Here is a 16,288-nt window from a genome sequence, read left to right on the forward strand (position 1 = left end):
CTCCCACAGATGATAATGGTCTCTTTTGTTGGTTGTTTCCCTGAAAACTAGGAGCATAATTTGAATTTGTTTTCTCTATTCCTTAAAGCATTTTCAAGCATAGTTGCCTAAAATACATTAAATAAAACTAGACTTATAAAACTTTCTTTTTAGGTAATTAGAAAGGTGAGTTTAATGATGAAATATATCTGACAAGGATCTTAGAAAATGATGGCAAACATGGATGTTTCTAGCATCTAGGTTACGTATATGTTTCAGATTTACAGATTCTTTTAAGTCCCACAACTACATAATTAGTACCATCTCTGCATTTGGTACTATTAACTATCATAACAACAGCAGCAGTGGCAGCAAGGACAGTAGCTGTCATTTACTGAATGATAAATATGTTTCAGGCATGATTCTAAGTGTTTTAACTGAATTAAGTAATTCAATCCCCACAACAACACTATGAGATTTATCCAGTTCCCATTTTCAAACTGAGGAAATGAAGGCACAGAGCAATTACGTCAGAAGAGTGAAGTGGAAAGGACTCAGTAGGTTTTTCGCTTGAGAACATGATGAAAATCTCTTTTGTTTAACACTTCCGTCTGTCCTAGAATTACCCCTTGAAGTTCTGGTGTGGAGTGAAATGAATACCCAGTAGCCAATGCCCCAGATTTCTGCCACAGCCCTCAGACTCTACTGGCGCTCTTGTTTCACTGTGGTCCCCTTACACCTAGAGTTTCCTCTTTGAAATATTTTGCTTTCTGGAAGATGGGCCTGCCTATCCTTAAATTCAGAAGACAAAGGTGTGCTCACTTTTGAGAAAAAAAAAAATTCCTGTTTAAGCTGTGAGGCCAAACTATAACCTCCTTAGGCCAAAGCTGGCAGCTAGATGGGACACTGTGTGAGCATGCCGAGGAAGGGTTATTGGCCGGGGAATACTGTCTGTGGTGGTAGAATCTTCTAAATGTGCAGGAGTTTCATCAGTTTGAGGATGTGTCTTATTACTGTATATTTTACCAGATAAGCATGCAGTATTTACCACATTTCTTTTCTTTTAATTTTTACAATTTTCTATTTTATTTTATTTTTTGACCATGCCGCACCGCTTGCAGGATCTTAGTTCCCCAACCAAGGATATAACCTGGCCCCTGGCAGTGAAAGGGCCAAGCCCTAACCACTGGACCACCAGGGAAGTCCCAGTATTTACCATATTTCTGAAATGAGAATGTACTGGGGTGAAATATCTTTACAGTGAGTCCTATTCGACATTGTTTAAATGTTTATGTCGTTGTTCTTTCTTATTTTTACCCAGTCTTATTTAAGTCATTTCTTGACTTTGTAAATAGTTTCAAACTTATAGTTTCATTCAAGAAAATTACAACAAAAATTAGAAATAACCTACCAGAATGTGTTACTTTATGTATGTATTAATTTGTAAAATGTACTTCCATTTTAGTAGAATTAAATTAACACAAAATAATTCTGTACAGAGTTCCTTTCTAAGGAAACGTACATTTTTTATGAGGCTGTAGCTGAAAATAAATATTTTCAGTGTGTCTTATTATGGTACATTAAGCCTTCCCCGTTTTAATAAAAGTTCTATTAATATGACTTTCATAATAAGTATAGATAATTGCATACTTTTATTGTAGAGAAAATCATTGAAACACATCGATGAGATTGCAGTTAAAAGCATAAAATTGGAGCACATACTTCCTCCAAATATAAAATATAGCACTGTGTTTTAAAATTTACATGTATTCAGGAGAATCAAAACCCTCAAAAATTTTCAAATATTTACGTGTTATTGACCTGGTATAACACTGCATATCTCAATTTTTTTCCCTAGTAATGGGTACAGAGAGAGAACTCAAAGGCTAAAGTAAGTTAAGAAGGACATAACTACTTTAGAGAAGCAAATGTAAGACTATATTTGTTAAATTCCACAAGAAATATAAAGAGTTTTGCTTTATGGTAAGGAAAGTAAGAAGGAAAGTGTTAGAACAGAAATTCAGGTGGCCCCAGTGGGCCAGGCAGACACATTTTTTAAGAAGCTAAGGAAAACATTGCAGAGAGGAAGCAATGAGCTTGAGGGGAAGAGGTAGGAAGAAAGCAAAATGGAAGATATAAGGGAAAAGGGGAAGGGGAGAGAGAAGAAAAAGGAGAGTGACCTGTAAGCGTAAAGGTAGAAAGAGAGGAAGGTTAAATTGGGAGACAGAGGAAAAAAGATAGGAAAAAAAAAAAAAGATACGTGGAGAGAGATATGGAGGTAAGGCCCTTATTCAGAAACACCCATTTCAAATTGGGAAAGCCAATCTCAGAACCACGTTTATAAAGACATGGTCAGATATGCATGACTTCAACAGGTCTCAATTCAAATGTCATCTCATCAGTAACTCCCAGTTATACTTCTTTATTTTATCTTCTTCATAGCACTTACTATCTCCTGAAATGATCTTGTCTATTTACATGTTTACCCTCTTTCTTTCTTCTTCTGAATGTAAGAGCTTATATTGAGAATAGGGACAGTGCCTTGTTTCCATTGCATCCTCAGTGCCTAGAAATTTCCTGGCAAGTAGTAGGTACTCAATAAACGTTTGTTAACTGTTGACTAAGAGAACATCTATTATTTACTTTTTTTTGTGAGCTCAAGTCTACATACCTTAAATTTTTGGGTAATGCAAGAACAATTATACATATGATGTTTGGAAAATTTCCTCTTCTTATAGAGGCCTTCAAAATTCACTCCCACTTAAACTCTCTTCTAAGAACTGCCATTTGCTAAAGTTCTATCACTAAATGTCAAGGTAATGCCTTTGCTTCTGTTCAGCAACAGCCATTTGTAGTAGATCTGACTCTGTCATTTATTAGTTTACTGGATTTCTACTAGTCTAAAATTTTATAAAGACACCAATGAGTAGAGAGATGATTGATTCTCTAAAACCAGGTCTTCTCCTGAGCATATTTATAACAAGTAAAATTACAATAACTAGGATTTATATAGGGGAGTATTAGGTGAATGGGAAAAGTGACAAGGGGTTATTTTTGGGGGAAGACTAAATAGAACCTTATTCATTACTAGATATTAGGAAGTGTTGTTTACTCCTACTATTCCTCAGAGCCTGACACCCCTGGCCCATTGTCATCATGATGCCTTCTGGCCAATGAATGAACCCACAGCTGTTTAGAACCTGACACTGCAGATTTCTTCCTGTGATAAAGCAAGGACTCTCAGGCTCTATAAAAGCAGAGGCTGTTTTTCTATAAACTTAGTACACATGATATAATCTTAAAAAAAAAAAAAACAAAGGAAACTGAGTTTTACTTAACATTCCTTCACAGTGGGATGAGCAGTGTGCTTTAGCTTGGGGCTTAAAAAAAAAAGAGATTCTACTTCTCAATGTCACCTTTATTTTTTATGTTTCCTCTTTTTGGAGAGGCTTGCTCATTTCTATAATCACTTGTTCATTCCTAATACCACTTCTCTGAAAAATAGCGTGACATAAAAACAATATGTCAGAAGAATAATAATTTTTAAAGTTTAAAGGGATTAGACTGAAAGGCACTGACAATTTTGCAGGTCCTGGAGAGTCAAAGCGGTTAGTACAAGAATCAAATCTGTGGCAGGGAAAGGGAATAAGTAGAGCATCACTTCACCTACCGAAAAATATATCTATTTGTAGGGTGAAAACTAGCAGACCTATAGTTTTTTGGCTATTCTATTTAATAGTGAGGAAAAACGGAGTTCAGCTGAAACTGCAAAGGCATACTTAGGTGAACTGAACAAAATTACCCTGGCTGGGAACTGAGCAAAATACCACAATTAATAATGTGATTTTGACCTAAAGTTGCAGAACATTTTTATGAGAACCTGAGCCTCTATTTTTGAATCCTGCACTCAGTAGGCTAATCCAGAATCATCACAGAAGTGGGATCTGGGCAGGGAGGTGGTAGCAGAAGAAAGAAGGATTGTGAGTACATCGGAGTAGTTAGTCCTTTGCCTTCCCTTGGACAAGTCTTTTAAAAGGCCTGTATTCAGACACCAGATTTGGGTCACTTTGTATGGAAGGGTTAATTTTAGGTTAGGTCTGGTCTGGTTGGGAAAGTTAAGGTGTTAAATGGATTGCTTGCTTTGCTGTGGGGCAGGCACATTTCTGAGGTTTGACTGTAAAATAATCTGGCCTCCCTTGGGTACTACATAATGAAGATGGCCAGGGACAAGTCAGATTCACAGGGCTTCTGTGGAACAGAACAAGATACCTTTGGCCAGAAGCAATCAGGATTGGTTATGGAATTAAGCCAGCTTCCAGAATTGGAGGTGAGGCAAGGTGCAAATATCTATGTTGTCTTCTATACCATGTTATCTCATGGTTCTGTGGGGATCTAGCATCTCCAATGTGTATAACCTTGCCTGTACATTTAATTTCAAAGAGTCCCAGTAGCTTAAAAATGTGTTATCTCAATTTAAGTCCACATGTCATTTGATAAAACATGCAGTAGCAGTTGTCACAAGTACTATGGTTGAAAGAGTTTGAGTTTCACAAAATAGCTTATCTTCCTTTTGTAACTGACTTTCAGATGCATAAAAAGGCAAATCAACCCAACACTCACACACACAAATTCAACCATAGACACCAAGCTTTCAGCTGCATAAGACTTTGTAAGGCTTGTGAATTACCAAATATGTTAAAGAAGTATAGGGTATATAAATTGGCTCCACTTGCTTTTTCCATTTCACTCAGAAGCCACACTGTATAGAAATCTGGGCAGGCTGGAATTTTGGTTGGGAGGAATTTTCTTTCTTTTTTTTTTTTTTTAACTTCTTTATTGAAGTATAATTGCTTTGCAATATTGTGTTAGTTTCTGCTGTATAACAAAGTGAGTCAGCTATATGTATACATATATCCCCATATCCCCTCCCTCTTGCATCTCCCTCCCACCCTCCCTATCCCACCCATCTAGGTGGTCACAAAGCACCGAGCTGATCTCCCTGTGCTATGCAGCTGCTTACCACTAGCTATCTATTTTACATTTGGTAGTGTATATATGTCGGTGCTACTCTCTCACTTCGTCCCAGCTTACCCTTCCCCTCCCCATATCCTCAAGTCTATTCTCTATGTCTGTGTCTTTATTCCTGTCCTGCCCCTAGGTTCTTCAGAACCTTTTTTTTTTTTTAGATTCCATATATATGTGTTAGCATACAGTATTTGTTTTTCTCTTTCTGACTTACTTCACTGTGTATGACAGACTCTAGGTCCATCCACCTCACTCCAAATAACTCAATTTTGTTTCTTTTTATGGCTGAGTAATATTCCATTGTATATATGTGCCACATCTTCTTTATCCATTCACCTGTTGATGGACACTTAGGTTGCTTCCGGGTCCTGGCTATTGTAAACAGAGCTGCAATGAATATTTTGGTACATGCCTCTTTCTGAATAATGGTTTTCTCAGGGTATATGCCCAGTAGTGGGATTGCTGGGTCATATGGTAGTTCTATTTTTAGTTTTTTAAGGAACCTCCATACTGTTCTCCATAGTGGCTGTATCAATTTACATTCCCACCAACAGTGCAAGAGGGTTCCCTTTTCTCCACACCCTCTGCAGCATTTATTGTTTGTAGATTTTTTGATGATGGCCATTCTGACCCATGTGAGGTGATACCTCATTGTAGTTTTGGTTTGCATTTCTCTAATGATTAGTGATGTTGAGCATCCTTTCATGTGTTTGTTGGCAATCTGTATATCTTCTTTGGAGAAATGTCTATTTAGGTCTTCTGCCCATTTTGGGATTGGGTTGTTTGTTTTTTTGATATTGAGCTGCATGAGCTGCTTGTAAATTTTGGAGATTAATCCTTTGTCAGTTGTTTCGTTTGCAAATATTTTCTATGGTTGGGAGGAATTTTCAAGTTAGAGTTTCAATCTGGACACAAGGCTGGTTCCCTTTACCAGTCACCAGAGGAAGTCTTTTTCTTTCCAGTGAACAAGGTAGGAGCACTGAGCTGATCACCAACTTACCACATCACTTTATACTTTACCAAGAAGGAAGAAAGGGGATACTCACATTGAGTAAAATATCCTCCAAATGTAGGTTCAAGTTGGCTCCGAGTGGTGTATGTACACGGTGTGTGGGGGGGGGAAGGTCCTCTGGGCTTGGGAATAGATGAGCTGGTTTTGAGCACTTGAGAAGTGGTGAAATTTCTCAGTCTCTCTGTTTTCATCTGCATTTCTACCTGCCCCATCTAAGTCAAGGGCCATTGTCTCTAGGTGTTTTAGGACCTTGTGAAGAATCATAAAATTCTAAGTTATGCTTATCTTATACTCATATCAGATTCTACATGTGCAAGACCTGAGAACACTGATAGGGAGATTATGGGGTATAATCTAGAGTATACAGAGGAGAGAGAAATGGGATGAATAACCATATGCAAATAGCTCCTTCAAAAACTGTATGATGGTGGAGCTCAACTTCCTGTCTCTACTGTTTCTTTCATCTCTCTGTTCATAGTCACTTTCAAGCCCCCCCAAAGCATAGGCATCACAAAAAGCTTCAATTCAGAGAGGTACATTTCTGTGTTACAGTAGGGAGGGAAGGAACAACTTCCTGGGAGTATATAGAAAACTATTAAGTTACTGTTTTTTTTGCACTTTCACATTTTTAAAAGAAAATAGTACCACATAAAATCTACTGTGGCTGGTGAAGTTTGTTAGATGAGGAATTAGTTGAGAAAAAAACTAAATATGTAAATTCTGACTTCAGAAGGCCAAGAACTAAACACAGGAGACATAAGTGATGTGAAACCTAATTTATATTGGGAGAAATCATCATGTGTGGATTTGTGTTACTAGTAAGTTAATGTAATTTGTGACTGACCTCTTACTTTTAAAATAGTTTTTCACTGGATTAAAAAGGGCAAATTGTCCTTTGAGCTATAAATCAAGGAGTGCTGAAAAATGGAGTAGAGTGTTAGGAACTGCAGGTTGAGTGTAAAAGCCACTGACATCTGTAAGATTTCCTTGTAGGCAAATTAAAGTGGGTGGTAAAGTTTCTGAACATAACAGATCAACTTTGAGGAGGGTCTCACTTTGAGAAGAGATTCAACATGAATTGAATCAAATATAAGAATTAGATCAGGATTAATTGGAGTAATGATTAAAACATTCAAGTTTATAAGTCCTATTAGTTGCTAGGTATCTCCTGATCTAATTGTCTACCGAATGAAAAAAAAATAATACTTAGTAACGCTGGTTAATGTTTTTGTTTTTAGGTTCAATATAATAGTCTGTCTTTATTTTTTTTCTTTTTTAAAACAAATTCTAAATTTTAAAACAGATTAAGTCACTACAAAGTTCCCATATATCCTCTACATATTTTCCCGATTATTAATTCCCGATTATTAACATCTTATATTTGTATGTTTGTATGGGATATTTGTTGCAATTTTGAATCAATATTGATATGTTATTTTAACTGTAGTCTATAATTCATTCTAATTTCCTTAGTTTTCACCTAATGTCCTTTTCTTCTTTGGGGATCCCCTCCAGGATATCACATTATATTTAGTCCTCATGTGTCCTTAGACTCCTCTTGGCTGTGATAGTTTATCAAACTTACCCTGTTTTTGGTGACTTTTGACAGTTTTGAAAAGTACTGGTCAAGTATTTTGTAAAATGCTCCTCAATTGGGAGTTGCCTGATGTTTTTTCTCTATGATTAGACTGGGGTTGTGGGTTTTTGGGAAGAAGACTAAAAAGGTAGAGTGCCATTTTCATCACATCATGTCAAGGGTACATGCTATCAACATGACTTATTACTGTCCATGTTTACCTTGGTCAATTGGCTGAGTTAGTGTGCCAGGTTTCTTTTCTATAAAGTTGCTCTTTCTCCCCCTTTTCTATACTGTACTTTTTGGAAGGAAGTCACTATGAACAGCTCACATCCAGCGTGTGGGAATTTATGCTTCACCTCCTTGAGGGCAGAGTATTGACACTAATTATTTAGAATTTTTCTGTGTGGGAGATTTGTCTATTCTCCCTTGTTTATTGATTGATATTTATTTTTTCAATTATTTATCTATATCAGTATGGACTCATAGATTTATTTTTTGTTTTCGATTATTAGCCAATGCCACTTATTTTGTTGATAAAATTTTCCAACCTGAGAACTGGGGACTTTTTCAGTTGTCTGCTATGTCCCTTTGTATACTCCATTATTTATTAAAAAGCATTTTTTTTTTTACTTTCTGGCACTACAGGATGCTCTAGGATCATCTTATATATTTTTTGTCTCAGTCTTAGAATCAGCCTTTCTCCAAGGAGCCCTGATTTTTTAAAAATTGGAATATGGTATAGAAAACAAGATCTGGATGATAGGTATGCTTGTTGCTGCTGGGGTGTCATTATTTCTAGGCCCTCTCTACTGACAGAGCAAGGGGTTATATGTGTATATACTAACCCATGTATATACATATTTCTATAATTATTTCTATATGTAATCATCTGTATCTATACCAAGCTAAACATGAGTTCATACTGATGTCTCCAACGCTAATCTGTTACCACATGGCTCATTCTGGCCTCCTCCTATTTCTTATCTGTAATCTCCCACACCTACGGTGAGAAACCTGGCTCCCAACATCCAGCATCTAATTACTTAATTGTTCAATTCCAGTATATATGTATAGCAGTATCAAAATTACTGATATCCTCATGAGAATCAACTTTACCAACACACAGTGCTTATGTAACAGTTTATTTTGCCTAGAGTCTTTTAGACTCCATTCACTTCCAGAGTTACTTAGGTCATCTTTTCCCCGCAGCCCCTGTGGTGCGTTTGCTTCATACATTTGTAATATTTATATTTATTTCATACATTCATGATATAATTAGTTTTATCACATTCTGTATTCCACCCAGGAGTACCCTGACCTCCAAAATAAGTTTTTTTAAAATTTGCATACAGTAAGGTTCACTCTTTATGTTATAAAGTTCTATACATTTTGACAAATGTGTGCTACCATATATCTGCCATTATAGTATCATACAGATAGTCATACCATCTTAAAAAGGTGCTTAATGTGTTCAAACCTCACCTAACTCCCTCCCTGCCTCAAACCCCTGGAAACCATTGATCTTTTTACCATTGCTATAGTTTTGACTTTTTCAGAATGTCATATAATTGGTGTTTTCTTTCTTTATAAGCATAATTATTAGCTTACATTTATTAAGTATTCACCAGGTGGTTGTCCCTATGTTATGTGCTCTTCAGGTACCATATATTTTTGGTTCTCAGACCATATGATGGAGGTACAATTTTCATCCTTAATTACTGGTGTGGAAACACAGGATGGCTAAATACTACTCCTAAAGTTGTACACAGCTAATAAGCGATCTTGTCAGTTTGACAGGGGCTATTTGGCTCTGAAACATGTACCCAACCAATATGTTATGCTGCTAAATTCATACTCAGAACTGAGAAAATAAGAAACAGGATGCCTGCTTCAGAATGCTCCTTCATTTTGACAGTTCTGTGCACAAAACAATGGGGCTTCTTTAAAACTTCAAGCCTGCATTACTTTAATAGAAAAGCATGTTTATACTAAAAAGGAAGGAAGGACAGTAGAAGAAAGGGAGGAAGAAAGGAAGGAAATCATATCAAGTCCAGGAACAGGATCAGTGACTCTGTTAGATTCTACTAAAAGCCATACGTTTCCCCCTGCAGGTGTATGGGAGTGACCATTCTGCTGGCTCAGAGCATCCCACAAGTTCCACCCGTCTGGAAAAAGTAAGTTCAGAGGGACACATTTATTTATGCCTTTTTCCCTAAAGGGGACTGCAGTGTTCGACAGGAACATAGCAAATGTTTAATGTTTTAGCTCTGTATGTTCTTTGGTAATGTGGCTATTAATAAAGATTCCTAACTATGATTCATGTCATGTTTTTGTCTTCTCCCAAAACCTCAATAAGAATCTTCCACCATGCTTCCCATCAGACCCCTTAAAGTTAGACATTAGATGAATTATTAATTGTTGTTAAAATAAAACACTTTTTTGATATTTGAGAATGTTTTAATGTGAATTTAGCTATGTACTGATGGGTAAACAATCCATTCTGAGTATTTAGATGTGTCTTAGAAGCCTAGAATACAAAAATTTTAATGATCATTTAGGAATCAGATGTCTGTTTTCTGGCAGAAAGGAAAGCATTCTCTCCAGAAAAAATATTAACCTTCTTTTAGCAAATGGTGGCAGCGTGTTAGGTTGTGCAAATTTATTTGCAAATTTTCCCTGTGAGGCTATAAAAACACAGGTGAAAGTTCGATCTAGCTATTTTTATCGTGAACTGGCTCTATCAATATGGTACCCAATGAAAGAAAGTGTTGGGAATTGCCTTATTCATTAGCAAGAAGCTTAGATTTATTCTAAGATTTCTTGAAGATACTTATTATTTTCCTAGGGCTGTAACAAAGTACCACAAACTGGGTGGCTTAGCTTAAACAAGAGGAATTTATTGTCTCACAGTTCTGGAGGGTAAACATTTACGATCAAGGGGTTAGTAGGGTTGGTTCCTTCTGAGGGCTGTCGAGTAGACTATGTTTCAGGCTTCTCTCCTAGGTTCTGGTGATTTGTGACAATTTTTGACATTCCTTGCTTTGTAGATGTATCACCCTAATCTCTGCCTTTATCTTCACATAGCATTCTTCCTTCATATAGTCTTCCCTCTGCAAATGTCTCTCTATCCAAATTTCCTCTTGGTAAAAGGACAACAGTTACATTGAATTAGGGCCCATCCTAATGACCTTGTTTTAACTTGATTACCTCTGTAAAGACCCTACTTCCAAATAAGGTTACATTTTGAGGTACTGGAGGTAAATATAGGTGATATTGAAGATCTAAATGAAAGTCATTCTATTAGTTCATCAGACTGACTATGTGGTCGAAATGCAAACTACATGAAGTTGATTTAGAAGATTTAGTGCCATTCCAGGCACATATTAATAGCCAAGGGTTAGAAGATGAAAAAGATATAATCTGTAACCATATGGTTCTTTGTGGGAAAGACACCCAAAAATACTTTGTACTATATGGTAAATCATAAGAAAAAGTTCTGGCCAGAAGGAGAGAGGGATGAGGTGATTTTTTCAAGATTAAGTAAAAGTTATCTACTTAAATGAGGAATGGAGGTCAAGGTAGAGGACGTATTATCAGGAAAGGCACAGAGGTGAGAAATGTAAGGTATGTCCTTGGAAATGCCACAGTTCAATATTATTACTAAGATGTGAAATAAGAAGTAGAGAATAATAGATTCAAAAATGCTGATTAATGGTTGCATTTGGAAGAAAAGAGGGATATAGCATTTTATTACACTTGCTGGATTTTATACTTTATTTAGGATTTTTGTATTTATGTTCATGGGAGATATTGTTCTTTATTTTTCTTTTCTCATACTGTTCTTGTTTAGCTTTTTGTTTTAATCAAATTATACTAGACTCATAAAATAATTTATTTGGATAGTTCCTGCTTTTAAAAATTATTTAGAAGAGTTTGTAAGACTGGAATTATCCATTCTTAAATTTTGGTAGAATTACCTGTGACACCATCCATGCTTTTGATCTGGGAAGTTTTTATATTTCTAATTCAATTTCTTTGGTGTGTCTAGGCCTCTTTAAGTTTCTGTTTCTTCTTGATCAATTTTGTTTGTTCCTTTTATCTATGCTTTCAAATGTATTAACATAAAGTTCATTGCATCTTATCTCCTTTTTAATCTCTGTTGTATCTCTAATTGTGTTCCCTTTGTCATTTCAAAAGGTGTTTACTTTTGCCTTGCCTCTGTTTTCTTGATCACCCTTGCCAGAGGTTTGTCAATTTTATTTGTCTTTTCAAAGAAGGAAGTTGGCTGTGTTGATGTTCCCATCATATGTTGCATTACATTTCCTTAGGTTTTCCTTTTCTTTTTATTATTTTCTTCCTTCTGCTTCTTTGTGTTTCTTCTGTTCTCTTTGTATCATTCAGGGTTGAATTGCTTAGATTGTTTATTTTCAGCCTTTCTTATTTTCTACTGTCTGGACACAGTTCCAGTTTTACATTTATTATGTTGTTATTTGATCAATGACTCCCATTTTAGACTATATGCTTCCTTAATTTGGAGACCATTTCAGTTTTTTATTGTAGTTTCATATCTAACATTTTGCACGGTGCCTGACTCATAATAGTGGCTCAATGAAAATGTGCTGAATGGGTGAATGTTTAGTATGATTTGTAAACTGCTCCACGCTATACACATTATTAATATATTTATCTGAGCTGAAGATAGTCCAGTAGCTTGGAGTATATGAGAATATCAATGCAACTGTCTAAGAAAAGTTATAGACCAATATTTTTGAGAGATATTTTCATTTATAACCTGAGGGAATAAAAATATCTTCATACAAACACTTTCTGAACTGCTGAGTGTTACAAAAACAGGAAAGTCAGTCATCAAAAGTGTTTATGAAGTCAACCTGAAGACTATCATTGCCTTTATGCTTCAGTGAAGTGTATGTGAAGGAATTCTTTATCAATAGGATTGTGATGCAATTTTAAATTTTAACACAGTAACAAGAAATTTTCCTTAATTTCTGTCAAAAGATAAATATTTGGAGTCAGATCTAAGTTCAAATGCCAGCTATTGTTCCCTAGCTACCTCTGCGACTTCAGGCAAGTGACTTTACCCCTCTGAGCTTCAGTTCTCCAATGCAGAAAATGGGGATAAAAGTACTTCCCTCTCTCCCTGTATTGTTGTGAGGATTAAATGAGATAATGGATGTAAAGTGCTTACCATAGTGTCTGGCACATGGCAGGTACTCAGTAAATAGTGTTGTTGCTGCTATTACATGTGTGACATGTATGTCTTATGCTTCTTATACCTAACACCCGACAAATTGTGACCCTAGTGCCTAGCCTGAGCATGGTTGCAGAATTGAACTAACATCCTCATGTTGATGATGGTAGGTGATTAAAAAAAAAAAAAAAAAGGAGCTGTGGAAGAAGGGAATTCAGGCTTTGTAATTGTCAGCCACAAGCTTCAAATTCAGGTTAAAAGAATGTAATGGATAAAGAATATTTCCAAATGTCTCCTACACAGGGAGATGGATTTAACCATTAAAACTGAGGCATTAGCAAAAATATTCAGGGAAATAAGGATGAACATGTGCAATAAAAAGGTGATCTTTTCTATTGTTCGGGTAAAAATAGGCACGCTCATTGGGAAAACTTGTCATCTAAAATTGCTTTCATACAAACAGCTCTGTGGGACCTTTTTATAATGCCTGTAATGAGAAAACTGGATTGGAATCATACTATTATGAATGTATTCATAACAGATAATGTATAACATTACTTGACTTCTGGAATGACACAATGTGGGGAATAATTAGCTATATTACAGTGTGACTCTCTTCTGCCTGGATCATGTGGATCTGTTATATCAGAAGGTCAGTGGCAATGGTACTTCTATTGAAGAATTTTCATTTCTTTAAAAAAAATAGAAAATGACTTTCAATAACAACATAAAACATAAATATAAAAATCTGCATTTACTATAGCTAGTATAAGACATTTTTTGCACCAATTACTGTTGTAGTTTAGGCTGAATAATGCCAGCTATTTTGCTACTCTGCTGAAGTCCTCTTTTTTGAGCCTACAATGAACCTGTAATACTTATGGAAAGAGTTACCATAGCAACCTATATTGATGTCACAAGCTCAGGCTTCTGACTTCATTGCATAATGCAGTAGCAACTGGATTTGCAGCAGAAACACCCTGCTAAAGAACAAGTATCTTGGTTCACAGCAAAGAGGACAAAGGAAAACAGCAAGTTCTAGGGGGTTGAATGCTGGATTGTGAGTTAGAATGTCTGAGTTCTTATTTTAATCCTGCTTCTCACTTGTTGCCTTGTTTTGAGTAATTGTGTTTACATGTGTGCACTGAGGTTTGAAGCAAGAAATCTCCTATCTATGGGGTAGGCATAGAAGAGAAAACTCATTATTTAATGTTTTAGCATTTGGTAGACAGCTTAATAAAGCTAAAGCACCCTAAAAATAACTTGGAAAGAAATTATTAATGCCTTGTAGTAGATAAACTAGCTAGCTCATAAAGATAAAGAAGACCCTTTGAAATAAAAAAGCATGTGGCTAGGGTTTTTTCATTTTATTTTTTGAAATAGTAATGGGTAAAGGTCAAGATTGATGTCCTAATCTTAATTTTAGTAAGAATATAAAGAACCCTTACATAAATATGTCAATATTATATAGCTATATCTATTTAAAGATGCCTTTATATGTTCAGAGTAAGAGTAATCTGTATCTATTTGTGAGTATGATGCTTCTTATGTTTATACTGTATACATTAAATCATAAATGTTTCTTAATTTTACCATGCAAATATTTATCCTCATTAGAAAACAACTGAATATGGGAAATGGCTTTGCTAATTTAAAATGAAATTTCAAAAATCCTGGTGATATCTTTTTTAGAATGGCCTAATCTTTCCATTGCAGCCTATAACCTGTTCATTATGTCAATTGGTCTAGCTCTTTTTTTTTTTTTGTACACTAAATTTTAAAATTGAGATATAAATATTTTGAAATTTAAATAGGCATTTAAACTAATAAACTTCCTCACCAGAAACTAAGGTGAAAACATGATAGAGCTTTTTATTTTCTCTTAGGTAACAAGCTAGAACATTTTGATAGAACTATGGCCCTTCCACCCCCTTCATCCATATGGTTCAAAATCATTCCAAAATATCAGCAGAAATTTAACATGCTACAAAACTTTATTAACTAAATTCCATGTTAAAAACCAACAGGAAGACACAAATAAATTGTTAAGTCTTACAAAACTTTTAATTTACTGCTGAAAATGTAGAGCAAAGTAGAAATTGTGGCCATGTTTTCGATAAGCACTTAAATGCAATTGACCTCCACATCATATTTGTAGCATGAGCCATTTGTAGGACTCTCAAAGTCTTGAAAAATCTTTATAAAACCAGAATTTAGTATACAGTGTTTGTATAGAATATATAAGGATAAAAACTAGTTCTTTCATTGTAGGCTATGTCTATCAAACTAGCTAATGTGATATTTCTTTTATTCTGGGAAATAACCTTTTTGTGTGTTTGTGTGAATTTAATTCAACAGATGTTTATTGACTTTACTGACACAAAAAGATCTTGAATACACGTAGTGAAATTTTGTAAAAAAAAAAAAAAAAAAGGCAGGTTAGTCTCCAAATTATTTTCCCCAGTTTAAGCAAAGAGAACAAGTAGTATTGGTTACCTTCTGAACTCTACTTTGTTCCTTGCCCTGAATTCACTATTTCTTAAGTACAGCCCCTATAAATAGCAAAGACTAAACATATGAAAAACCACAATGTCAAAGAATTATAACTATAGAAGGAGCTTTAGTTAGTTCATTTTTATCAAACTGAGGTCTGATAGATTTAAATAACTTTCCCAAAGTTAATTAGTGGAAGAATCCAAACCTCAAACAACTGCTTGTTCTACCACATCAGATTGTCCCCATCCTGCCTGATGGCTTTAATCCAGAGTTACCTCTTCGATATATAATCTGATACGTAGTCCTTTTTTTTTTTCAGTTGAGGTATAATTGACATATAACATTATATTAGTTTCTTGTGTACAACATAATGATTCAATATTTGTATATATTGCCAAATGATCACCACAATAAGTCTAGTTAGCATCCAAGCCCTTTTTTTTCTTAATTAAAAAAAAATGCTTTATGTCTTTTTTTCCCTTGGCAAATATCACTAGAGATTAGAGACAAATTTTATTAGTCTTTTCAAAGAACCAACTTTTGGCATTATTACTCTCATTATCTTTTGCTGTGTAACAACCTTGAAAATTTATTGGCTTATAACAACCACCATTTTATTATCTCATGATTTTGTGGGTCAGGAATTCAGGGATAGTTTTCCTGGCTCATTCTCTTGCGTCATATGGTATTGACTGGGTTTACCTGGTGGTATTATTGGTTCTTGTCTGGTCTGGAGAGCCCAAGATAGCTTCACTCACATCCTGATGCCTTGGCAAGGAGAACTAGAGGGCTGAGCTCAGCCGGGTTTCTCCCTCTATCCATGTATCACAGGGCTGCTCCACATGGCCTCTCCAATGGAGTATTTATACTTCTTACATTGCAGCCTGGAATGCTAAGAATGTTCTATGGGAAGTGGAAATTGCGTGTCCTCTTAAAGGCTAGACCTAGAGCTGGCAAAGCATCCCTTCTGCCATACTCTTGGTCAGAG

The 16,288-nt window shown here is 35.5% G+C and overlaps 1 long non-coding RNA gene across 2 annotated transcripts in view; it reads left to right on the forward strand.

Annotated features, from left to right (window-relative positions):
- LOC133101927 (uncharacterized) overlaps positions 1-16,288 on the forward strand; it is a 337,779-nt gene that overhangs the window by 74,690 nt on the left and 246,801 nt on the right. For both annotated transcript variants that reach the window (XR_009702790.1, XR_009702792.1), the window contains exon 4: positions 9,707-9,769. This is a non-coding gene — a long non-coding RNA (uncharacterized LOC133101927). The remainder of the gene's footprint in view (positions 1-9,706; positions 9,770-16,288) is intronic.

This window comes from Eubalaena glacialis, chromosome 12 (genome assembly GCF_028564815.1).
Source record: "Eubalaena glacialis isolate mEubGla1 chromosome 12, mEubGla1.1.hap2.+ XY, whole genome shotgun sequence".
In the NCBI taxonomy this organism is placed as follows: Eukaryota; Metazoa; Chordata; class Mammalia; order Artiodactyla; family Balaenidae; genus Eubalaena; species Eubalaena glacialis.